Here is a 26,775-nt window from a genome sequence, read left to right as displayed (position 1 = left end):
CGCATAACTTATAGTCTAGTTTGAAGCACTCGGTCTTACTCTTGCAGCTCTACGACACTGAGCAATGAACATTTAGTGGTTATTATTTTCACTGTTACTAAAAAGAGGAGTTCAGTAACAGAATTTACCAGCTTTCTTAAATGTAAATAATACAGTTCAGTATAGAAGCTAATTACCATGGAGCTTTACCCCATAAAGATGGGGTAAAAGTAAAGAATATTCATGTCAAAGACACAGGGAATAGCTTGTCCCTTTAAATCTCTCTGGGATAAGATCAGAAAAGCAAAGTGGAAATCTGATTTCTGATGTAATTTCCCCAGATCATAAATCTCAGTGGCACAAGGAGTCGTGTGGTTGTGGGTTGTTTTATTTTTTTGTTTGTTTAAAGCTAAGCTTCTGTATGAAACTTCTGGGCCTTCATCTGACCTGGGTTTCGTCACTCAGTGGTAAATGGCTTTCTCAGCAGTGGTAACCTGCCTGTATTAAAAGGGTATCTCAGCTGTAGAGGAAATGATAGAATATGAAGTATCTGAATCTAGTCACACTCTATCAATTAGAAATGTAGGAGATTGAGATAACGTTGTTTTGCTCATTCTCACATGAGGACAGCTCTTCCCATTCAGTCCCCTTTTCTGTCATCACTGTAGTACGTTCTTGTGTTCTGAATGAGGCATCTTACTGCTAGAGAACTGCAAGAAATGGGCCTCATCTTATGGAGACTCCCGTGAGCTCCATGACTCATGCCTTAGGAATGGAGGCTTGCCAGTGTGGCTCCCATCTACATGAAGGTTAATAAGGAGGACCTCAAGAACTGCAGGCCCACCAGGTTGATCTCAGTGCCAGGAAAAGTTATGGAGCAGATCATCTTGAGGGAGATCACATGGCACATTCTGGATGACAGAGATCAGGTCCAGCCAGCATGGGTTCAAGAAAAGCAGATCCTGCTTTACAAACCTGATCTTCTATGATCTAGTGACCCACCTGGTAGATGAGGGAAAGGCTGTTGACATAGTCTACATAGTCTTAAGCAAAGTTCTTGACACAGTTTCCTGGGCCCAGAGAGGTGAATGGAGTTAAATCCAAAGGAAATGGAGCTGAATCAGTCATTAGAGGTGTTCCTCACAGGTTGGTACTGGGGCCTGTCCTCTCCCATATTTTATTGATGATCCTCAGTAAGTTTGCAGATGACACCAAGCTGAGAAGATGTATCAATCTGCCTGGAGGTAGGAAGGCCCTACAGAGAGAGGGATCTGGACAGTCCAGATCACTGGGCTGAGGGCAATGCGATGAAGTCCAACAAAGCTAAGAGGTGGGTCCTGCACTGTGGCCACAGCAACCTCAGGCAATTGTACAGGCTTAGGGCAGAGTGGCTAGAAGACTGTGCAGAAGAAACAGACCTGGAGGCGTTTTTTGATGCTCAGCTGAATGTGAGCCACCTGTGTTCCCAGGTGGCCAAGAAGGTCTATGGCATCCTACTTGTATCTAAAATAGTGTTGCCAGAAGGAGCAGGGAGGTGACTGTCCCCTATATTCAGCACTGGTGACTGAACTGTGTTCCATTTTGGGCCCCTCACTGCAAGAAAGACATTGAGGCCCTGGAGCATGTTCAGAGAAGGGCAATGGAGCTGGTGAGGGGTCTGGAGCACAAGTCTTCTAAGGAGAAGCTGAGGGAACTGAGATTATTTAGTCTGGAGGAGAAGAGACTCAGGGGAGACCTTACTGTTCTCTACAAGCACCTGAAAGGTGGTTGTACCTGATATTTATAGTTCTTTATAATAATGAAATTAGGCAATATATGAAGGCAAACAGCAGTTTCTCTTGGACTGCTTATGAAGTTAGGATACTTACTACTTTTAAGATGTGTCAGTATTGTACTGTAAATCAGTGATAATCAAAGGAGTGCTAACCTGGATATATAGGTACTTAAGAAAACTTAAATGCATTTATTCAGAGATTTGCTCTTTTTACTTTCTAATGAGGTGGTTGCACAGTACTGTGATGTATGCAACCTTATGTTGAATGGATGTCATATCCAAGCATTTGTTAGGTTTCAGCTTTCTGAAATCCCATTTGTCTCTCTTTGGCACATCATGTAGTCTGACTGTGGCTATAGCTGTGAACCAAGTTCATGGATGCTTGTCACAGTGACTTGGCTTTTGATAAACTGTAGGAAGAATTTAGGTTTATCTCTACCTATCCAAAATGCATTTGCCTGTAACTATTAGAAGTGACCAGTATAAGGTATCTGAAGATGAGTATGAAATCATTTGCCCACAATTCCAAAAAGTGAAAAATCTGATGATTTTTATGTATGTATCAATATACAGGTATACAGGCACACACATACACTTAATCATTGCATTTTATGGACATTTGACTCCATATTTGTGTGTATGGGTATATTTGTGAATATGCATTTCTATTTTGTAATTGTTTTTTATTTGTTCTTATTATTGTAGAATTACTAGATAGATAGTTTGCTAGCTTCTTCAAAAAAGAAAACAAATGAGCGAAACTCTAGAAAGCCGGAAAGATTTGTTTAGCTTTCAGCTAGAATAAACATGTCAAGTTAAACATCCTAATAAAGGCAATTTGGTTCAGCTCTGACATTTTTGCCTTTGGCAGTGATTAGAGAATTGCGGTTTATGTCACAACCAACCACCTACATTGCCTAATTTTGATCCTGAAATTTCCATAATCAAAATGTTTCAGTTTGTTTTGTCTTTGAAATTGAAACCTCTTTATTCTGCTTGTTTTTTAGCTGATTAATATTTTCCATTCTTCTAAAATGTTTATATGTAGCTTGAAGTAACAAGAAATTGCCTCTTCTGAAAGACAAATGTAATTTACTTTGAACTCTTTGAAATAATTCTTTCAAAAATACTGCAGGCTCTATCCGTAGTTTCTCTTCTCAATTGAAGACCTCTCCCGGAAATCTGTATTTTACTAGCCATTCACAATCTCCTAAGAAAACCACCATGTCATTCCCTATGAGGCATCAGGCTCTGGACAGTGGTACAGAGTGAAAGAATGAAAAATAATGAGCATAAATTTAGAGAAGAGAGGTTCAAAATGGATTCAATGTTTTTATTTATGTATTTTTACTATTGGTGTTTATTTTCTTTCACAACATGGAAGACAGTGAGACTATGGCACAGGTTGCCTAGAAGGATTAAACAACCTCCACCTTTTGATGGTGTCAGGATCCAACTGCCTGTAGTTTAAGCAAAATGAGTTGAACCTGCTATGAGCAAGAGTTTGGACCAGGAACTCCCTGTGGTCCCTTCCAGCACGATCATTCTGTAACAAAACAACCAGACCAACTTACGTACTTGTGAAATCAAACTTTTTTCTGAATTTGTAAGGAATGTGCACACATTATGTATGAAACACTTGGTCTGAAATGTAAAATTGTTGATAACAAAGCTGTACCTGAGACATTTCAGCATAATGAGCAATTAAACCTGTACCCATTTATAAAATATATGAAATTTATTAAAAAAGCAGGCACTTTTTCCCCTTCACGGCTGTTCACTTCTGGGAGCTTTCTGCTTTTCCTGCCTAAAGGCCTGTCACCTTCTTTCTTCTTTCTGTATTGGCTGTATTTGACAGCACACTGCAACTTAACGCTCCTTTCTCATTGTATGAATATGTTAAAATATGAACTTTGGGATATGCTTGAGAAATTAAATTTGTGGTTTTTTGTTTTTTTGTTTTTTTCTTTTTGTTCCGTGAATATCTGTAAAAGCCTGTTTGACTTAAAACAGACGTAAAATTTTAATTGCAGAGATTTGATGGCTGCTTGCAAATCAGTAGTACCTACTATTACTTTTGTTGATTCAGGACCTACTGAGGCATGGATTTATACCCACTTTTAAGGAATGTTCAGAACTAGATGAATTAGGATGGATTTAGGTCTGTACATACCACTGATCTTGCTGTGTAATATCTATACCACAGGTGTCCCACATTTTGGTTTGCCTGGTCCAGACTGGGTAAAGAGGTATTGTCTTGGGCTGCAAATGCTAAGTCTTAGGACCTAAATCACTCTGAAAGTAATGCCTCCTATTTATTTCCATGGAAACTAGAATCAATACAAAGAGCATAATAATACTATTTGATAGAATACCTTCTCAGCTACAGAACACTGCTTTTCAACATAGTCACCGTCATTAGCTATGCATTTTTGCCAGCAATTAACAAGAGCCTGCATGCCATGCTTATACCAGCAGAGGTGACCCACTGTTGCCAATGCTGAAACGCATCACCCACTGCCACACTGTGCTCATATCCACTGTTTGGTCTCCAGAAACATTCAGCAAGCATCCATGAATGTCAATGGGTGCAATTATTTCTGCACAGAGGAATTCAGTGGCACACCTTTGCTTCATACACACTTCTTTGTCAGGTACCTTTTTGTCAGACTGCCCCTCTGCTGCCACCTGTCATACCTCTGCCATCCCACCAACATCAGCCTCTGATGACATGGGCCAACATAATAAAACAGGAGGCATTACTTTCCGAGCAGTCCATTAACTGCAACTCGGGGCAGACTTCAAAACAGTGTATTGGAAGTACAGAAGAACTGTTTTTTGCAGAAGTGTTATAATACTTTTATAGCTGCATGTAATTCTTTAGCATTATAAAAGTTGATGGAGACAGCATTTCAAGTTCTTTTTAACTTGTATACTTGTTAGTGTATATGCAGGCCAACTGATAACAATGCAGTACCCAGTTCGCTTCTATTAGTGAAATGTGCAGCTGGTAATGTAAGAACTATTGAATTCAGGAAGAAAGATGAGAAATGTAATTGTGTGAGAGGATGATTACAGAACAGAAAAGGAAGCAAAGTGAAACTGAAGGAGAATCATCTCTTTACTAGAAAGGATGTGGTCTCACTAATGTAGAAGGGTTTAATTCTAATTCTCAAAGATTTACACTTCTTAACTTCCTTGGAAATGAATCCTGCTCTGTTGGTGCAGATCCTTTTTTCTTCCTCTTAACTTGAGTTCCTTTCAATCTTTTGTCTGTTAGTCTGAGTTTTCCTCTTCCCCAGATGATTATAATTTTTAATGTAATTGCTGTATTATTTCTTTTTGAAGTCTGTCTTATGATTTAAATTACATAAGAAAAGCTTACAGAGATTTCTCTGAGCATTAAACTTCAGCTGACAAGGAAAAAAAGTGCAGCCATGCCATTTTCTCTCTCTTGTCAACTTTTAAGCAAATTGAATCTTACATTCTTTTTGAAATTAAAATAAATAAGATCCCCATTTTGCCCTAGGACCTTTTTAAAAGTGTGATAATGATATCAAAACAGGCTTAAACTCAATCTGTAGCTTTCTCAGCTCTCAATTCTGGGTACGGGAATGTAGTAATGAACATATACATGTGTGTGGCAGTCTGTGTACACATATACATTTACAAAGTATCTATATATACTGGTTATATGTACTTTTCCCCTGGAAGGGTAACCACAAAATAAAAAAAATATCCACTGTGAACAGATTTTATCTACTTAGCTTATTTTGCTTTTGCTTACCAGAGGAAAAAATTGAATTAAATTGTAGTTTATTCATGAGTAAGGTTTGTCTCTGAAGAGTTTCAGGGGGCAAATATCTTTTGGGCATTACATTTCTCCAATCATTATTTTACACCAAGGCCTAACTAGCCCTTTATTTAGTAGTTGCTGTTCTGCTGCTATTAGAAGTATTTAACTAAGGGACCCTGCCATGAGAATGATTATTTTTAACCTTTCTGTGGCATAGACTAAACAGGTACATTTATGAGTAGAAAAGATGGGGGATATAGGGGATAACAGTGTGGTGATTACAGATTCCAAGGCGGTTTGTTTGCAGTACACACTTTGCAACTTATTTCTCCAATTAAAGGAAAACAAACAAACAAACTTGTAAACAAGAATTTAGCAATAGCCAATACAAAACTAAGTATCTAAACTAAAAAAAAAAAGAAAAAGACCAATTAACAAAAAATTAAGAAATTGTGTTTCTTACTGCTGGTTTGACCTGAAGCAGCCTGAGCGGTAATAAGAAGACTCTGAATGCTTGGCCTCTGACTTCATGAATGCTTGCTGCACGGTAAATAATACTGGAGAAAGCCTATCCCTCTATCTGACTCTGAAATCTCTCTTTTAATTTTGTGTTAGTGTTACACTTTTATGTACTCTCAAATTCCAAGTTCATCCTGAAATCTTGTTTTCCATTGCTGTGTGAATGCCCTCAAACAGTGTTAGCATCCCTAAGAAGAGCCTGTTCTGTGAGCTATACATGCCTTCAATTATTTTTACATGAATTATGACATTGATTTATATTGTTTGGAGAAAATCCTGCCCTTTCTCTCATGTGCATGTGTAAAGATATTCTGAACTTTGTAATTGCTAAGCATGCCCAGACCCATATGGATCAGGGTCAGTTAAATCACTCAAGCCCTCTATAGAAAACTTTATTAGCCTGCAAAAAGAAATGTGAAGGCTACAAATACAGTTACACAACAGAGCTTTTCTCAGGGAAGCAGGCTGACATGGCTGCTGTGATGTGACTGCTGTGACATGACTTGTTTCAGCCCATTCCCATGCTGACCCTCAATTATGGTCTAATTAATCTACTCTCACAGCAGAGTAATTATTCCCAAAAGAAAATTTACTTCTGTTTTCCCAGAATAGAGTGTTTATATGAATTGTTGGGAAAGAGGGACTCTCACGTTGCTGAAAAAGTATTGAAATAGGCAGTCTCTAGCATATGTAATACATACAGTGTGTATGAGTGTTGTGTGTAAAGAGCTGAGTGAGACTCAATGAATTGAAAAACAAGTATTGAAGAAAGCAAGTATTTCAGGGGAGTGGATCTCTGTTGAAAACATTAACTGTACCACACAGTAAATTAATTAAAATAAAGCAATGTCAATAGTATGAAAAGGGAATGTGTGCATATTGGCTGAATTAGACTTCAGACCCCCTAGTTTCTTAAAATGTACAAAAATATGCAAATTATTACTAATATGTACCCATATTTGACATCTCAGTGTCTTTGCTCTTGGATGGGACCTATTCTTACACTGCAAAGATGTGAAGGTCTGTATATAGTGTTCATGTAAAACATAAAGCTGTATTAATAGAAATGTGCAAAGCGGTTACCTCTGAATTGTCTTCCAGTGTCTGGAAAGAGTAGGTCTAGTTTCTCTCACTAATACTGTTGTCTGTATTTACCTAAACATGTCAGATCTTGGGCTTTGTGAAGCCGAACTGAAAATGTGTACAGAAGTGTTATGATCACTGCATCATCTCTGCCTTTCTTTTAAGAGATCTTTTTGCTCTTTAAAAGAAGATCAGCCCTTCTAATCTGTTTGCAGAGCACTTATGGAGTCTCTTAATGTATGGCTGGGACTCCTTGACATATTAAGTCCAGGATAACTTACCAAGCTTCTGTGCCTGGCAGGTGGATCGATGTACAGTGTTTGTGCTTTCTCTGCTTGTAGGAGAACATTCTTTATGCTCACATTTAACTTGTCAGAAGTGGTTAGACATCTTGTGGGATCTCAGCCACGCCTTCCGTATTTCTGTCACTACTGTGAATGTGACTGCAGAGAAGTGTGAAGAAAAAAAATTGATCTGAGGATAACTTGATAGAACTTGATTCAAGCACAATTGATGCTTCATTTTCCCTGTAAACCTCCTTGAACGGTCCACAATTCTTTGGGAATACCAGAGTGCAACACTGAGTGTGTCTGAAGAACACAAAAAGAAACGAGATTATGAATCCTGGGGAAAAAAAGATTGCAAAATGGAAGCTTTCTTCTATGCTGCTTCTTCGAAGTGATTCTACTCTATGCTATCTGATGCAATTTTAGCACTGGATGAGGTGACTTTTCTAGCAAGCTGCTTCACTCTGCATTTTGTTTTCAGCTTTTTCATGTCTGATTGACAGTCCCTACTAGAAATAACAATGAAAAATTCATGAGGTCAATCCCTAAGTGATTCAGAAAGGACGTTCATGGGATTAGATGGTGGCAGTTAAATTTCCTGGGGCACAAGTTTGTTTTCAAGAAAGGGGTAAAAGCGCATTGTTCTCAAAATAATCCTGACTAAAATATGAAGGATAATATTGGGTGAATAATTAGAAAAAGTGTCCCCAAACTGTCTTTAATGGTACAGCATAAAAAGCAGTATTAATAGAGATGAGATATGTTTGCTTTGTCTACAGATAAGTGAAGGAGGTATCTTCTCTTAATTATACAGGATAACTTGCCTTTTTAGCTCCCTTTAGTGAGAGTGACCAGGTAACTTTGGCTCATTGAGTGAGGAGAGTACAGAACTATTAACCAAGTCTTAAGATACTTTTGTGTTATATTAATTCTTATGTTTTCCTTCATTTTTTCACTCTATAGGGAAGAGTGTTTTCTTTCACTTTACTGTTTTTGTTTTATTTAACAATCGACAGGGACATATCAGAATAACATGTGTGAGTAACATTAATTTGTATTAAAATCTGATCTGCATTGCCATGAGATAAAGAGCAATTTGTTCCTATCCATTGCAAAGCATGCAGATACATAGTTGCAGAAAAATGAGGCTACATTCTCTTTCTGCCTATAATTCATTGTTATGTGCTGCAGTCGAGTACTGGGCTTGAACTAGCAGGAGGTAAGCATACGTCAGGAAATCAAATTTCTGTGATGAGCTGCTGGTGCTTTTGGAGGAACTTTCCAGTGAAGACTGCGGCAATGGAAATTTAACTGTTATGATTTCACATACCCAGAGAAAAGCTGGTTTGTGAGCTCCAGAAATAACGCAGTCTTTCTCACGGTGCATGGAAAAATCGTTCTGTTTTCAGATACTGAGAGAGGGAGCAGCACAAAAACATGCATGCCCAAGGGGTCTGGCCAGGATCTTTACATGTGGCAATGTTGGTGGGTATTGAGTCTTCACTGCCTCTTTTTTCTTGGATGGTGGTAAGTAACTGAGTTTTGGCAGGTCATTTATGTTCCTGAGGTGGCAACAGTTATGGTTTGTGATTTGTCTTAATCTCACTTATTCATCCTGCTTAAATCTCCAATTGCCCATTTTCTTTGTTTCTGTTTGTGGTCATGTTATGCTGCAGTATGCCTTCCTGCTGGAATAACAGGATGAGAAATGATACAGATTGCTTCATCCTGATGCAAATATCATGCTCTGTTCCAACTCCCAACATTTCTTCTGGTGCTTTTACACATAGATGTTTCTATTCATGCTTCATTCAGAACAATATTAATGCAGATATTTACCTTATTGTTTGTTGCTCAATGGTGCTATATTCTGCTTTCTGTCACAAAATTACCTTTTTTTTCTGGAAGCAGACAAATTATTCACTAAGAGTGCTTAGAAGAAACGTGTTAGATAGCAGAGGATTTGTTGTGTTGTTAGGTTAAAAAGGCATTCACCCCCTTGAGTGTGGTTCATGTTGGCACCTGCTAACAACGTTTTCTTAGTAGCTTTGGAGAGCTTCTTCCAAACTCTGTTGCAGTGAGTTGGGCAGCTGTCTCCATTGAGTCCTGCTGCTCCCTTTTGCTCAGCTAGCAGCAGGAGTGAAGGAACATTAGGAACTGTGAACAATCACTCCACTGCTGACAAGTTCTCAGTGTCATATTTCGTTTTTAGGATGTAGGTGAGATCTTTTTAAACAGGAAGTTGCATTTGGTACATCAGAATCACTGTGATTAGAGTATTTGCTACCATGATGGCTGTGATCCTTTACAAAATGCTTTGCCCAGAGGAATAATGTAACTTTTATGTAGATAATTAAAGTGGAAACTAAGTTTAGTGTTTTCTTGGATTTGTTTTGGGTTTTCGTGGTTTCTTTGTTTTGTTTTTTAAGATCTCTAGTATATGTGATTGCTGTTCAAACTAATTTTGAACAGCAATAACATTATCAAAGTAATTACCTGAATGTTAGTGCTTTCTTTGTGTTTTCCTTCTATCTACATTTACCAATGATTCTGTTATGGCACAAATAGGTTTTGTATCTTTAAAATTTGGTCTTATTAAAGAACTTTAACAAAGTATTTCCTTCTGTGGGAGAAAAAGAAATGTTCCCTTCTCCTGATATCTTGGCAGTGTGTATTCTCTGCCTGTCTGCTTCTCTCTGACAATCATCCTTGCTCTTCAACGAGGCTATTTTGGTTCTGCTGAGATTGTCTTTTTCAAATAACTGATGTACGAATAACGCAAAACAGACTTGCTCTGCTTAGTTTGTTTGGGAAAGCTTGCAAATGCTCAAAGGAAAATGTTGCAAAACAAATTCCCTGTTATCATTCATGTGTCACTTACTATTTCTTCTACTGCTTAGTTCATTTAGATCTGTGGGTATCCAAATATGATTTTTATGATTACCTTATTCTTGAATGTTCTCAGAGCATCTGGGTTGCCTGCTGTTGTTTTTTTCCAGATTAACTCTCTGCCTTTCAGCTTGCTCTTCATCTCATTCATTACAGGGAAGAACTAAATTCTTTAAAATGAGAGGAAGCAGAGGGAGGGTTATGAGCACTTTGATACTTTGAGCACGAACTCCAGCTATTTCACAGAAAGTCTCTGGAGAAGTGTTGGTGGTCTGAGGGGTCCCACAGTTGGGTGGTCTGCAAAACAGCCCGCCTCAAGTCTGGGTGAGGTACAAGAGGAAAGAATGCAATTACAGGCTAATTAGAAATCCAGATTCTTTTCTGAATAATGTGAAGTTTCCTTTTTTGCCTCAGAAGTGAAACAGACCTTACAAGCACTTAAAAACCAACTTGCCAGCAAAGAAATGACATAGTCCAAAATAGCCAGTAACAAGAGAATGTATTTTTTCCTTGATTCACATCTGCAGTCTCTAACTACTCACCTGTTAGCTAGCTGGTGGGAAAACAGAGCCGCATCACAAAGAGCTTCTCCCACAGAACGTTCTTTGAAAGGGATCCATTCCAAGAAAAAGATTCTCTTTCCCCTTTGCCTACTAAGTTTTTTTTTCTTTTCTGTTTGTTGTTTCTTTTCTTTCTTTCTTTTTTTTTTTTTTTTTCTCCTGGTTTTGCCATACTGCTAAGAAGTGAGATAGTGTGCTCTGGGCAATATGGCAACTGTCCTTTCTGGAGAAAAGGCAGTTGCTTACAAGCATGATTAATGTCAAATCCATGCTGTGAGGCTGGCTTTGTACTTGCTTTGGGTGTTGTCTAAGGATTTTAGTAGTGTGTAAAAACAGTTCTCAGAAAGATCACTTTACTAAATGGATCTGGCAGAGGTTTTCTTCAAAATTATTACATATATTTGGATTGTAGGAAAGCACCTTTCTTCAAATGTGTCATTAGATTCCTAGTGGAAATATTTGTCAGATGTTCAGTCAGCTTTTATATAATGCCTACACCAATGTTAAGTAAATTTTATTGATTATCTATGTTAATTCTAGCTGTATATGTCCTTATTCTAGCTATAGATATTCATTACAAGAGAGCTGGATTAGATGACCTTTAAGGGTACCATCCAACTCATAAGATTCTATTATTCTAATTATACAATCAATAACCTTTTAAAATGTCAATTCCCAAGTTGCAAAGTTCTCAGATCATTTAGAAGCTGAATCCTTGTCCCATTAATTTGAAAATATTTCCCTTGATTTAGTTATCCCTCTTGAATCTAACCAAGGAAAGTAGAAGGCAACAGCACCATGCTGGGCAGTGTGAATAATGAGCAGGAAGGAATACTTTACCTTGGGGTAAATTCACTTCCTATGTCTTATTCACTGTCATACGATTAAGCATCTACGAGTTTGGTTAGAGCTAAGCTGTATAGAATAGATTTCCAGAATAGGGAAAGACTCAGTGCTTCCCATAAAAGAAAGAGCATGCATAAGTTCTCAGAGAGACTGAGAAAGATCTGCTTTAAGATATAACTTTTCAGATCTGGTCAAACAATTGTTTTCTGTTTTAGTATCTCGCAATGAACCTGATCATCCGCCAAGCACCATTCAAAGATTGTTCACAGTAATGTGAGCAGATTTTGTGAGGGGGCCTTCCTAATTAAAGCAAGAAAGGAAATACTGCAAGTAAAATTAGGGATGGCTGTCATGGTTCCACTTGCATTGTTTCTTTCCTCAATTTTTTTTGCAAGAGATAACTGTGGCTGAAATTAAGTTAAAACTTCTTTTACTTAAGTACTGGTATTTTGTCATCGTGTGTGTGATTTGTATGCTCTGCATTGGTAACTGATTACTAAAAAAGAATGAGCAGATTAAAATACTGAAAGGTGGTTAACCCACGAAGATGAGGATGTCACATGAATGCCACTGGGGCAGATTGGTCAGGATTGATTTCATTTTGTGGAGTTTCAGACAAAATGGTCTGGAAAATGTTCATTTATTTACAGAACAGCAGAATCACCCAGTTTACAGAATTGGTGTATTTATAACAGAGGAATGGAGTAACTTTTACTTGGAGTACTTGCCTAAGTTTGATACCTGCACACCTAATTCTGTGATTCATCAGATACTTTTGTTGATTCTATCTTGTACTGCACAGTGTTATAAAAAAAAAAAGACAGAACTAGTTGTGAGAACCTCTTAGGCCCACGCAGATCACTGGTGCTGTAAAAAGATAACGGTTTTCATCCTTTGCAAGACAGCATATTCTCAGTGGTTTATATATGTCACTGAGTTTGCTAATTCACAGGCACAGCAATACAAATTATGCACCCTGGCAATTTCCTCTTTTCCCGATGCTATCATTGCAGTTGCTGGTTTTATTCTGAAATCTCATGGTCAGATTTGATGAGTGTTTGATATTTGGGTTTTCTTTTCAGTGACCCTTTTCCTAAGGCTATTACTAGAAATACATGGAGGTATTTGCTCACCAGTAACTCACTGACAGCAGCACGGTTCCTTGCTAGTTAGCACCTATTAACAAGGACAATGCTAATTTGCATTTCAAAAGGCAAATGTGAAGAGCTAAATTTGAGGTTTGGGTGGTGTGGGTTCTTTGTCCTGTTTCGAATTCTGTGCACACAGCCTGCTTTGTCTTCCTAATGTTCCTTTAGTGACGTAAACTAAGCATCTTTTACTACTTTTGCTGAAGTCTACTCGGTTTAGCCCGAATCTGAAGCCCTTCGTGATATTTCGAATTACATTTAATGAATACTTTTTTTTTTATCCTGTATTCACTTCCTTTGTTTCTTGATGTTAAAGTGTTTATGTATGTACTTTGTCATACCCTGTGAATAGCTGCTTTAGTGAGTCTCAGAGATTAACGTTAGTGTGAAGCTATTACCTGTAATATGGCTTTGTTTTTTCTCTTCTTAATAAGCTGTCATGGATTCTACTATACAGTCAGCTTAGTGTCACAATTAGTCTAGTAATATGCCTATGTTACTCTTAATCCTCTCCTTCTAAATCAGGGAGCCCTAATGAAAGAAATTCTATTTTATATTTGTGTAATAGTGATTTTTTTTTAAGGTTATTCATTTTCCAGCATTGTTGTCTTGCTTAAAAACAATGAAGGAAATTAAACAACAACAAAAAAGAACGCAGCAGAAACAAAATCCGAACAAATGGTGCAGTGGTGGTGATCACCCAATAAGCAATAATGTGCACCAGTAAATTCTGCATATGCCTGTGGTACACTGCAGCTATTCCTCATTCTACTTATATCAGAAGTTACCAATCCAGTCAATACATGATATAAATTCTTCCTGTTATTCACCAGTGCTGAATGTTGTCTCTCAAGCTGAATTTAGGTACATTCTTGTGTCATCTCTCATTTTATCCTTTTTAAATGGACACCATAACGTACATTAGTGATGGATTCCTTTGCCACTTCCATTGTTAATGAGCCCAGGAAAGATCGGTGAGTTCCCTAAAAGCTCGGTGGTGAATTGATTGCTTTCAATCCCTTTTGAAAAAGATAGTTTTGTTACTGCGCTAACCGAGGCATCTCATTCTGATAAATTCAAGTAAGCATTTGCTGATTCATGTGAAACGTAGCTTCTCAGCTTGGTATAGTCTGACACTGGTAATAACCAGGTTCTTCTGAAGTAAATTAGATTTTGATCCTTTAAACAAAATGAGAGCAGGCTTTGCATTGGACAAACCAGGGATACGTATTACAGCAGTAGTCAATGTTATTCTTTGCATTTTAAGAGAATATCTATGAATGGAAGCTGTTGTTTTATCTTTTTTAAAAAGCATATTTTTTTAGAAATAATTGCTTTTAAGCAACACATTGAGATATTCTTTAATATACCCCCAGTAAAATGAATAATAAAAAATTCCACTACAACAAAATTAATATGAAGGTTCAAGATATTCTGTACAAGAGTTTTTTGTGTGTCTGTGTTGGCTTCTGTTTGTTTGGGTGGTCAGTGTTTTATTTATAACTGTTAAAAAATTTTCCATTTTAAATTGTACACCAAAAAGCCAATTTTGAAACTGAAGACAGAATTCCCATTGATTTTGCTCCTTGTTATTGCATTCTGGGAGTTAAACTAACCAGAGTAAATTAGGGAAGTCAGTAGAGAGCATTATTCAATTTCTAGCGCTGAGTGTCTGACTGAGATGTAAAACATGAAACCTGATTTCTTAAATGATGAGTGGGACTTCAAGACTAGTCTGTAATAGATGGAAGGCTTACTATTCCCTCTGCTCATACGTTCCGCTTCTTTCCTTGCATTGGCTCAATCAGGGCAGTTTTTCCTCTTACTTCCCCTGTCACCTTTGAACACTTGGGCTTGATAGTACTGCAAAATGCATTTGCCAGCAAATCAAAAGAAAACCGATAAAAGCAGCTCTTCATAAACTGCTTATTTAATTTGCATCCTGTTTTTAAATTTTAAAACAGTCTTTTGTAGTGGTAAAGCAAGTAGTCAGAAAACTTCTTAGAGCTTAATGGGTTTTGACAAAGTCTGGGGGCAATGGTATTGTTACTCACTTTTTCTAAAAGATTTTGATCCCAAACAAAGTTAAAACCAATGTAGGCTGTTTCAGCTTCTGAACAGTGCTCTCACTCCCTTTACAACATTTATTGTCAAAATAAACTCTGTAAAAAAATCCTCCAGCAATACTCAGGTTAATAAATGTCTTAACAAATGATGAGCTGTCCAACCTGGAAGGAATTGTGTTAGCAGTAGTAATTTTACTGATGGAATATATTGTGAAAAATTTAATTTACACAGAGGCACAGAACAGACAAAAATGTTTGTTATTGCACCTTTTTGTGTACTGTTCTTTTTTTTTTTTTTTTTTCCTCTGTGTAGTTGTTCATTTACTACTTCTAACTTCCTTTCACTTAGGTTTTATTAAAATGCTTTTTATGGGGGGAAGGAGAACTAGTAGAGACTTTTTCCTATCTGGATTCAGTCTACCTTAGGTTAAGTCGCATGCATGAACTTTCACTGGATTGAAATAGAATCAGGAGGAGCAATTAAGTTCCTGTAAACTATGAATTACTTCATATCGATTGTTCTTGTTTGAGACCCTCTATGGATTTAGAAGCAGTCTTTGCCCATGCAGCCTCTCATGACTGTGGATATCTTAAACTTCTGACATGAGAGTCATTTTGTCTTCTGTCTGAATACAAGTGATATTCCTCAGGGCTCTGAAATGTTTACGAGTGTTCACAAAAATAAATTTAAAATAATAAAAAAAAAAAAAAGTAAAGTAATATATTCATGTAATAGAATGGTCTAGTCAATTTCAAACAATTCTATTCAGAATCTACTTGTGCTGAGGTCTTTGTGCTTACTTGACAGCCTTTGCCTTCAGCAGGCATACAGAGTTTACTAGCTAACTCCAACCAGCAGGCATCTCACTCCCATGAGCAGGTGTCTTCTTGGACTCTTCTCCATGCTTTTTTGGAAGGGATCTCCAACTGCTTTGGTGTGCCCAGCCCACTGGCTTTATTTTGTCTTAAGGCAGAGTGCAGTTTTAATTGTCTGAAGTGGAAAATGAGGCAGGAAAGGGTTAAGAAACTTTGCTTTTAACCAGGCCACACGCAGGCTGAAGGCATTCTCACCTCTCTGTTAGTCTGATCCAGATAGCTGGGAGACATGGAAGAGGTGTCAGCCTCCTGCCAGGGTTAAACAACAAAATCCTCCCCCACTCTTGTTGACAAGCCTCAAAGCTGGCCAAGAAACCCAAGCCAAGAAAACTCAGAGGAGAGACAACCTGGAGACATACATTGGGTGAGCTGAAGGAAATTTAAGAAGCTGAGGCTGGGATTGTTTCAGTTAAGAGCTTAAGCAGAAGGATTTTACAGACACTAAGGCAGAGCTGGTATTTCTTCATTATGCTCACTCAGTTTTTCTAATCTTGTGAAGTCAGAGAGTAGAAGATGCAATAATTTCGCCATCCATAGTTAAAACAAATTGTCTTAATTACTCAACCCTTTTTCAGAATGGTACACCTGCAGATTGCTGCTAGTGATGGCTGCAGTGTGATCAGTTAGCAAAATGTCTGCATGCTGTTATGTTTGGCTGCATGCTAATCATGGAGAGAATGGACTGATCATGTACTGCAAGAAAATACATTTAATTGAATGTTTTCAGTGTTACAGAATGTTGCCTTAATGATATGTAAGGAGAATTTCATTCTCTCCCTTCCCAAAAAGTTGGTTGCAGCTAGTCATGACATGTATAAACCAAGGAAAGCAAATAAAGAAATGGATGTGGGAAAGGCAGGAATCCTTAAAATAAGGGAAAAAATAAAGGGTTGTTTTTTGGTTTTTTTGGTTTTTTGTTTTATTGTTGTTTTGTTTTTTTTTTTTTGTATGCATGTGTAAACTTTGTTTTATTGCTGTTCATATTGAGAAAAGCAGTTTTCTAAGAAGCTCATCAATGAGATGCAGCAGGACACAAGGCATTCAAGATATTAAGAAGAAATGAAACAGCTGCAGTGTACCCTTGCAGCTGAAATGTTACTGGCTAGGTAGAGAACTGAGTTGTAAGTAGCTGTGTATTTTCAATAGCTCTTCCTGAACTGACAGTGGGACAGATAACATGCCACATCGGTTTTTGCTTATTTATAATGCCTTTCTGTACTGTCTGTAGTAGTAAATACTGACTAAGAAATTAACTCACTGACTGCTTTGTTCAAGTGTTTATCTGTAAACAGATTTAAGTTACTTCAGTAATTTTTCTATTACTAAAACAGAATATATATTTTGTCCAGCTGCACTCCCTGGTTTATTTGGTCCTGGGACACTTGCAGGTTTTCCTTACGGAACAAACTCAGAGGAAGCAGTGGTAGTATTAGCACATGAAAGACTCAGTGAAAGAGGCAAATAAGTGAACTCTAGTCTGCAATTATGCCAATACTGTTTTTATTTAAACAGTACATAGTAAACTTAAATATTATGGGTATGTTGTAGTTACATCACATCATTTCTTTATTTAAAATATTTTTTAAAGAATCTTGTAAATCTTTGCTTTTATGTCATGGATTTTAATTTGTTTATACAGTCATTGGAAGTTTATGCTCTCTTCAGCTAATTTCAGTTGAAGGTGATGGAAGCTGTGGGTCTCTTGTGAAGGAGAGAAGGTCATTCCTTAATGACCTCTTTTATATATATATATATATATATATATAGTAAATATATATAGTAAATGTCTTTAAATTATTTAAGAATTCAATGTATTATTTTTTTAAAAGACTTTGAATGATATATACTGGTTCTGATTGTCTAATCTGGGATGCTATTGATTGTGCACTGATGCTGACAGAACCGTTTTTCTTCCCTTTGTGACTTTTTCACCTTTAGGACTTGCACAAGGTGATTCTGGTATCCAGAGCAATGTTTGGGGGTATGTGAAATAGGTGAATTATAAATCCCCAAGCAGAGTCTTGAAGTTTAACTTGAAAGATATGTTTCTTTCACATGAAGTTTGTAGAGTTTTAGGTAGTCAATTGATTTTGGAAGATTCTGAGAACATGTTTAAAGAGTGACCAGTGAAGTAAGCAAATGTTTAAGCTTTTTCTTACCCTATAGGTATCAAACACAAAGTTCCTTGAAAAGACTGGATTTCTAAGTCAAAATAGAAGAGTTATTTTTAGCATTTCCACATAGCTGCATGTTCTTTATTTCCACAGGCTCTGTACTGTTTAAAGGTACTGTTGGAGCAGTGTTCACACCAACTTCATTAACTGCCATTCAGGGCACTGATTTGGTCCCAAGATTGCCTTACTTTTTTTTTTTTTTTGCGTTATGAATATAAAATTTGTTTTAGGTGTTATAGGAAGTCACAATTTGCAGAAATGCCAGATAAGGCATAATACTGAGTAACATAATTTGAAAAATTAAATGTTTGTTTTGAGGTTTATGACAAAGTGTGCCCCGGTGGCGCAGGTGGTAGGAGTGCTGCATTGCAACACTGGGGCCCGGGTGTTCAAATCCCCTGTGGCACAAGTGGTAGAAGCGCCGCTCTGCAACACAGAGGCTTGAATCCCGGGGGTTGGACTCGGTGATCTCTAAGGTCCCTTCCAACCTGCACGAGACTATTACTATTACTATATTACTATTTTTATTAGGCATTTATTAGCTAAATGCCTGAACTGATTTTAGGACAGATATTAGGAGGTGCAACTCGCAGTCTGCAAATACACAACTGAAATCCCTTATCTAGTTGTACTTTTGTGCTCACACCAAGCAAGTGGAAGAAATAACAACTTGATCTAACCTCCTTCAGCCAGCTGCTTGGAGAAGTGTATTTGAAATCTTTGGGATGGGAACCATGCTAGGAGTCACTTTTCAGACTAAAAAGCCATTGTAACTCTGAACAAATGACTAATTGTGAATTAATTGAAGGAATTGTGCTTTTTCATCTTTATTTGTACTTATTGCTTTTGAACAGGTCATGGAGAACGTACTGATTTGTTATTTGCTTGTTTGTTATTTACATATTACTTCAGCATGTTATTGCTGGCTGGCAGGTCATTGGAGTTCTTGCTTTGAAAATTTGTTATTAATTTTATGATGGTTTGAGATTTTGTTCTGCAGTGTTTTACATGTATAGGATCTTGTTTAGTTTCATGCTGATGTGGGAAAAATCAGGAGTCATATAATAAAGTGAGAGTAGAAAGAAATTAACATCTCAAAGCTGTCAGAAAGGAGGTATAATATTCTGATGAATGTTACGGGAACCTTATATAACTCATACATTTTTGAAAGAAGTGCACTTCGTGTAGCCTGTACAAAATTGGAGACAGAGGTAGTTAGAAAAAAGGAAATGATGTAATAAATTTTCCCATGCATTATTCGCATTCGCTGATAGTCTGAACTACTCTGGAATTGTAGATTATTTATAAACTGCAGAAATTAACCATGCAAATCAAAATGTAGAAATGTCATCACACAACTCTTTTCTGATGATTTTCTGCTTAAAAACTGCAAGATAAAAAGAACACAATAGTACTATTTGATAGAGCAATTTTTCAGCTACAAAACACTACTTTTCCACAGAGCCACCATCATTAGCTGTGCATTTTTGCCAGCAGTGAAAAGAACCTGCGTGCCGTGCCTATAAAAACGTGAACCAGGGGAGGTGACCCATAGTTGCTGTCATCACTGCTGAAATGCACCACCCACCACAGAGGGCTGCAGCTCACATCCGCTGTTTGGTCTCCAGAAGCTGTCAGCAATCATTGATGAATGTCAGTGGGTGCCATTTTTTCCATGTGGAACAATTCAGTGACACACCTTTGCTTCGTATGTATTTCCATGTCAGATGCCATTCTGTCAGACTGCCCCTCTGTTACCATCTGTCGCACAATGGAGCATCAACAGAATACTGATGGGTAGGTTAAACCTCTACTGCCATCCCAACACCTGCCTCTGATGTTATGGGCCAATGTAGTACAATTAGTAGGCATTACTTCTGAAGCAGCCCTGTTGGTATTTTACAGTATGGTAGCAGCTGTGTAACTTGTCTTTAATTATACTTTGGTTCTGCTGTGCAGAGCTGGCATGCTGTTTGTGTTATTGCTTGAGTTGTCATAGAGCTAAATCTCATGTTTGCATTTCTGAGGGGTGACCAGCAGTAAGATATCCTCTGCTTGGTATCCTCTCTTCCACTGCTGCTCTAGATTTCACACTCTTATCTGGGGTGTAACTAGTAGTGCAATTTGCATTCAAACTATGAAAATGTTTACATTACTGAGGACTGAAGAAGTTGGTCCAGGCTAAGTGGCTGGAAAAAGATATTGGTTCGTGCCTCTACAAAGAGTCCTACACTTCCTAAACATTTGAGGAACTGGGACTGGCAGCACTTGTGCAGATGTTAAATAATATGTATGATTCACAAAAACATCACTATCAAAGGCAAGGCAGGAACTCTGCTGCTGTATTTTGTTCTGCCCTTTAGGTTCATCTGCTTGTAGAATGATGCAGCTGATGAATTCTTCATCTCTGAAGAACAGCTGCTTGATAACAGTTTTTTGTCCCTCAACATAAAACGTCATGTTAATGTTTTAGAATTTCATCTTGATTTGAAATTTCTCAGTAGAAGAACATGGACAAATTCACAAGGAAACAGCTATGCCAGCATATGGCAAGTTCACAAAGTCACGATGGTGAAGGTGAAACGTTTGCAAATAGTGTCTGCAATACTGCCTATGCCCACGCATTTGTTACTATCACCAGGTGTGGCTGAATACCGTGAAACTTCTTTGTTTTCTGCTCTTTTTGTGTTGATAGATTATAAGCCTTATGTGTGAACAGTATTTGTCAGCAGTGAATGTGGCTCATTGAGGCCTCATTAACTTCTCAAGTAAATTAGATTGCCAGGTCTAACCTACTTGTGCCTTTTATTTGATGTGTCAGTTGTACACGTTATGTTCCAAAAATCTCCGGTGTGATTATGTGTTCTTGAGTTGAGGGTTAGATGAAGATTAGGGAGAACTTCAAAGCTACAGTTAATCTGAGGAAAGATGAGTTAAAACCAAGTCATTAGAGATCCCTTTGAAGTGTTTTCAGATTAAGCCCTGTACCTTTTAAGTGGGATACTTCTCTGCCTTTCAATATTTAAATAATAAGACATGACAGGCAGTGCTTTTCTGAAGGATTATTATATGCCTGTGGTGTGTTGTAGAGGCGTGAGGCCAAAGGCAAGGAACTTCAGTTGTGGAAACACTGTAGTAATCCTTTCAGTTCACTGCCAGAATCCTTCTGCCAGGGGTTAAGCAGACAGTTTGGAGGTGAGAAGACCACACACCGTATGAGCTTCGAAATGAGTCTTGCAGATGATTGTGTGACGTTGGCATTAGCATCACTGCGAATGTGATGCTTATGTTTTAGAAGGGATAATGAGATGTTACAAAAACATTTTACTAGAAACAAATTTATTAACCATAAGCAAATTAAAATGCTGCCTTATACTGCTACCCACGCTAATCCATTTTGGCCTGTCAAGCTTAGTTCAACAGTTAAAACAAGCACAGGAGACCTGTGGGCTGTGATCGCGTATATATTAATACAAATGAAAGCAAACTGAATTTTAGAGTGCTTTTCTGTATAAAAAGTGACAGATGGCTTTGTGTGTGTGTATGTGTGTGTGTGTGTGTGTGTGTGTGTGTATGAATATCTACATATTCAGAAAATTCTTAGCGTTTCTACCAATTACTCTAAATGTTTGTAGCCATAACCAGAGTTGTTTTCTTATAGTATGAAATCAAATTGTTTATGTTTTGGTCTCTATAAAAAGAAAACTTGAGTACAAAAGTTTATGGAATTGTGGAGTAATTTATGCTAGAAGGAACTCTGGGAGGTTGAGTGGCCTGGCATCCTGTGATGCAATACTACAAATGAGACAAACAGGAAGCAGGGATGGAATAATTAATATAAATACAAAAACCTTTCTCTGTCTGAAAGAACCTTGAATATGTACATATACCTACAGTGGCATCAATCCATCCAGGCTGCTTGTCAGCAGAAACTTGATTGCATGAGAATCTCTTTATCCTGATGATGCAAAGACCAAAATCTGATAACTGAAATGTTGCTAAGCAGCTGGCATACTCCCTTGATTTTAGAAGTCTTTTCCAAGTGGATTAGTATTACAAATCATTACCTGCAGATCTTAGAGGCTTGTTTCTCAGTCCTAAGCCTGCTAATGTGAGCCTTCAGGGTCAATTTGTATTTTGCTTCTTATAGGTCACTTTCCATAAAGACCTGTGTTTCACAGCTTAGCTTTCCCATTTATTTTCAGTGCAGTATAGAGTAGAAAAAGGAAATTCTGTTTCTGCTTTTATGGAAACAAATATTTATTTCTAGCATGATGCCATTCAGTCCTCATTTGATGACTTTTTAATGTGTAAAATTTTGTTAGAGATACAGGTTATTAATCTGAATGTTAGAAATATGAAATAGCATTTATTAGGGTTGTCGTTGCTGGAACTGAAGGTGTTGAAATGTAACGCTATTAGTATGATGAGGGCTGGGTAGCTCTGTGCTTGCCACATCATTACCATTTTTGGCAAAGATACCTGGGCAGTTATTTACAGGGGTTCCTGAAGTAACCTCCTGGCCCAGAGAGTAACTCGGGATTTTCCCTTTTTCCCATTTCACATTTTGTTCTCATATAAAGAAAAACAAAACAAACAAAAAAAGCATCATGATTAGCAAATTATTAATATTATATGCAATTTATCTCCCTGATAATTCTTGAGTTCTTTAGGATCAAATGGTTCCTGATGTCCAAAGCCTCCCAGTCCACTCGGAATGATTACTACTTACCTAAAGCAGCAGCTGAAGTGTGTGGGCAGTGCCTGCTGCAAATGCATAGGTTGATGTGGATGGTGGTAAGCTAGAATTGTACCTGTGTTACCAGCCTTGGGCTCCTTGCATATGGATGCCATGATGTACAGTGCATGTGTGCCCCTCTGTTCATGCAGGAGCTCTGAACCTCTGTGGTATGAAGTGTGAAGTGTGCTGGTTGTTTTTTTTTGTTTGTTTGTTTGTTTGTATTTTGTCTTTTCTTGTTGGGAAAATTTCAGATTTACTTAGAATGTATGGTTTTAATTTAACAAATATTATTTGCCAGAAGGTTCAAACTAGATTACAAGCCAAACTGCTATGTTGTGATGGAATTCCCTATCTTCCTATCTTAACAGTAGCTGTAGAACTGACAAATGGTTTCCTGTGTACAAAGGTTATTCTTTGGTGATGTGTATGACACGCTATTTTCAAGGTAATGCAGTTTTCTGCTGGCAGCAATTAAGTGCACAACATTTAGCAACAATCCATCTATGGAGCTATGAGCTCTCTTTGTTGGGTCAGCTGAATGTCCCTCCTGATAGGCAGTAGATTCAGTTTCCATGCCTTTTTTTCCCCATTCCTCTTCCAAATAGTATGTTTGGTTTTTGTTTAGTGGAAAGCAGGAGAGTGCTTATGTTTCATCCTCTCTAATTTCTAGGCTAGGTGGATTGCAGATAAAACACCCTCTATATGGTATGCAATGTCAGAGAGGAATATTGTCTGCACATATTCCAGCTTCCAATCTGTTTGCAATTTGGCTGTTTGGGGAACATACAATAGATGGTGTTAATTAAAAATTTTTCTTCCTTTTAGTATCTTGTGTTACTCTTGTTTTGGAACTAAAGCAGAATACTACTTAATGGTCTGGAGCTTTCCCTTCCAATTATATTTCTAAAAATGAGTTTTACAAACATTTCAGACATATTATAAATGCAGCAAATCTGTTCCCTCAACTTGTAACTCATATAACTGGAATATCTGGCTCGCTGAGACATATTTTGTCTGCTTGCCCTATTTGTTTCACTTGGCAGATAGAAAGTGGTAAGAAAAGTTTTAGAAGTATTTAGAGTGAAGTTGTCAGAGCAGCCTAAAGGAATTCAGGTGGCCAAATCTCTGTCCTCGCCAGGGGCTTTACAACCGCTTTTTATTCCTGCCTATCATCTCACCAACAACGATGAAGCCAGATTAAGTCTTTCCATTCAGTCAGTTTCTGTGGGCTAATGTTTACTAAGCGTTTGACACTGTGCCACTGTCTTTTTTTCTATGACACCTGCTGTTACACACCAGGGGTTTCCCTTTCCATCCAAGGGGTAGGCAGGCCAGAGTCTGCCCAGCTGTAAGGTCAGGTGCATTCAGCCCAGTATATGATTGTGTATATAAAATATCATTTGCTGAAAACGTTCACTTTTGGGAAGAGTGAATTTTCCACTATTGATTTTTAGTGTACTGAGGGATTGTATTACCTGAACATAAACTGCTATTGGTTTAAATAAACTGATTTTGTCTGGCATATATTGTTCAGGATTGTGCCTTTAAAGATTCTTATTGACTAGAGCATCGTGGATGTCTCATTAAAACCATTTGTCATTGCACATTGCTATATTTATTCTGTAATAAAACCACAATATTATGTAACTTTTGATTTTTCCACCTTAAGGTGGTATTAAGCTAAATCTTTATTTCCTTTCAAATGATAAATAAGTAATTTTATACCCGTAACATTCATGCTTAACATTTCCAGCCTTGGCCACATTCCACAGAGGAAGATGAAACAAAATTCAGTGAGATTGTTTTCAGGTAGAATTCCTTTTTTAATTGTAGTCTCTGCCATCTAATATGTAGTTCGAGGCAGGAAGTCTGTTAGCTGACTCAGAAGAGAAAGAACTGCCTGATTTAAATTTAAATTGTATTGTTCAACAATGTTGTGTAATTAGATGGGAAAGCAGGAAAATCCTTTTATTAGAGATGTCTTTGTAGACAGTAGCCATGAAAGACACAGTGGTTGATGCTAATTACCATATTTTGTTTAAACTTCCATCTAAATGAAAGGATCATTCAATTCAGAAACTGCAGCCATACAAAAAACACAAGTGCAGTTGAATTGCTGCTGCCAAGCAGATGGGGCTTTGATCAGAATAAGTTATTTGCAGCGTTATTGTCTGGCTGCCAGGGTGGGGCTTGTATTGAACCACCTCGTGCAGGAGGAGGAGAAAAGGGTCTTGCTGATTCGAGAGTTCATGGGAGACATTTCCCATTCCTAGTTTATTTCTGCATATGAAAATACAAATTTTCATAGAAAAAGGAAGATCTTTGGTATTGGGTTGCACTAATGCCTATGATGGTTTTGTTAGGAACATGTTGTTAATTTTGTTTTATCTGTAGGATGGGATGAGGGAGAACAGGGAATACTGAGCACAGCTGACTTAGTATTTTTTTTCCAAGGTCTGTTCTTTCCAAAGTACACGATGAGAACATTGCACTACTATAGTCATTCACTGCAAAAGCCCAACAGCTTTGCAGGTCTGTGATACCTTCTGCATACCCAGTGCTGTAAACTAGCCAGTTTACAAAGCCATCAAGAGAGTTACATTGAGGTGAGTGAGAGAGAAGGCAGGAGAATAGACAAGATGTAAAAAGTAGCATTGGGTAGCATTACTGGGATGTATGGAGGATCTTTGATTGCATCATTTTATTGACACAAAAACTGATTTCTAGCATTGACTGGAGAAGGGTCAGAAACATTACCTGGAACTTTGTGGATCTGAGGTGGAAAATCTGTACATATTGAAAAACGGAAGTAGACTTCTACTTTGAATCAGGAGTTTCATAGCTGAGCAATACATAGCATGCTTATTTTCTGTTACTGAACTGTACTGCCTCAAACTTTTCTTCCAGTGAAAACTAAACTCTGAAAGTGAGAATCAATAATTGCTTATGATATATATACCTAGGTGTATGTATTTAATGAAGGAGGATAGCCTTGAAAGTGATCTTATTTTGGCCTGCACCATTACTGTATGCTTTCAGGAATACAAAGTCTTTCACAAGCCAAGGTGGAGGGAGGCAAAACAAAAGTCAAACTTGGTAGCACTGTATTTCTTCAGTGCTGTGCTACAAATAGTGTGGCAGATCTGCATCATTTCCAGGCAACTAAAATTGGGAATATTTGGAGGCTGCTTCAGGATTACGTTGTTTGACTTTTTTTTCCTGAGATGACAATCCTGTTTGTAGGCATGTTAATATGCGCTGATGCTCAGAGTCCTTGAGTTTTGGCCTTCACCATGCATATGAATCTTGATAGTGATAATAATGCATGATCTTAAATCCAGGTGTTCAGATCAGTGTGATTAGTACAGTTGGAGTGGATTGGAGAGAAATGTTTAGATTTACTGAAACTCCCTCCAGACAAATCTTCTTAATATATTTTGTATTGTGCCCCTTCCTCTTTCCTTTCTCTGCTTGTCATCCCTGAAAAGAAAATCTCCCTGGTGCTCTATACAAAAGAGCATTTCAAAAGAAAGCTTGCAATCTAGTCTTTGTATTAGACTATTTGAACAAAAGTGTGATGAAATTTAAAACCAAAGTGTAGCACTTAAAATTTTAGTGTTTTGTAAGTCATACTTGGTTTTAGAAAGATAAAAATATAGATAGGTTTGTTCTGAGTAAATGAAGTGCTCCTCCTGAAAGAAATAGGTTTGAAAACTATTTTTTTAGTAAAGAAAAAAAGAAAAAGAAAAAAAAGAAACTTAGATTTGAAATGATGTGTTTAGTTGAGCAGATTTAAGATACAAATTTCTAAACTCAGTAGCAGTAGGTTTACCCACCTTGTCTCTCAGGCAAAACCATAATTGAGAACATGCATTAGTAGCTTAGTTAGTGGGGTGTTATCATTAGTACTTGGTTTTCTAAACATAGTAAACATAGAGTTAAAGAAATTTTCAGCCATCATAAGTGGTACAGCAGCACATGAATGAAACACCCAACAAATCTCAAGCTCTTCTGCAGAGGTGACATGCAGTAAATAT

At 37.5% G+C, this 26,775-nt stretch overlaps 1 long non-coding RNA gene across 1 annotated transcript; it reads right to left on the bottom strand.

The window, feature by feature from the left end:
* Positions 1 to 3,115: 3,115 nt before the first annotated feature.
* LOC107317892 lies at positions 3,116 to 10,496 on the bottom strand. Its single transcript, XR_001557078.2, has 3 exons — positions 10,383 to 10,496; positions 7,433 to 7,594; positions 3,116 to 3,299 (listed from the first exon to the last, which is right to left on the bottom strand). It is a non-coding gene; the product is annotated as an uncharacterized LOC107317892 (long non-coding RNA).
* Between the last annotated feature and the right edge of the window lie 16,279 nt (positions 10,497 to 26,775).

Source organism: Coturnix japonica, chromosome 9, assembly GCF_001577835.2.
Source record: "Coturnix japonica isolate 7356 chromosome 9, Coturnix japonica 2.1, whole genome shotgun sequence".
Classification (NCBI taxonomy): Eukaryota; Metazoa; Chordata; class Aves; order Galliformes; family Phasianidae; genus Coturnix; species Coturnix japonica.
This window is presented reverse-complemented; position numbering and strand designations above follow the sequence as displayed.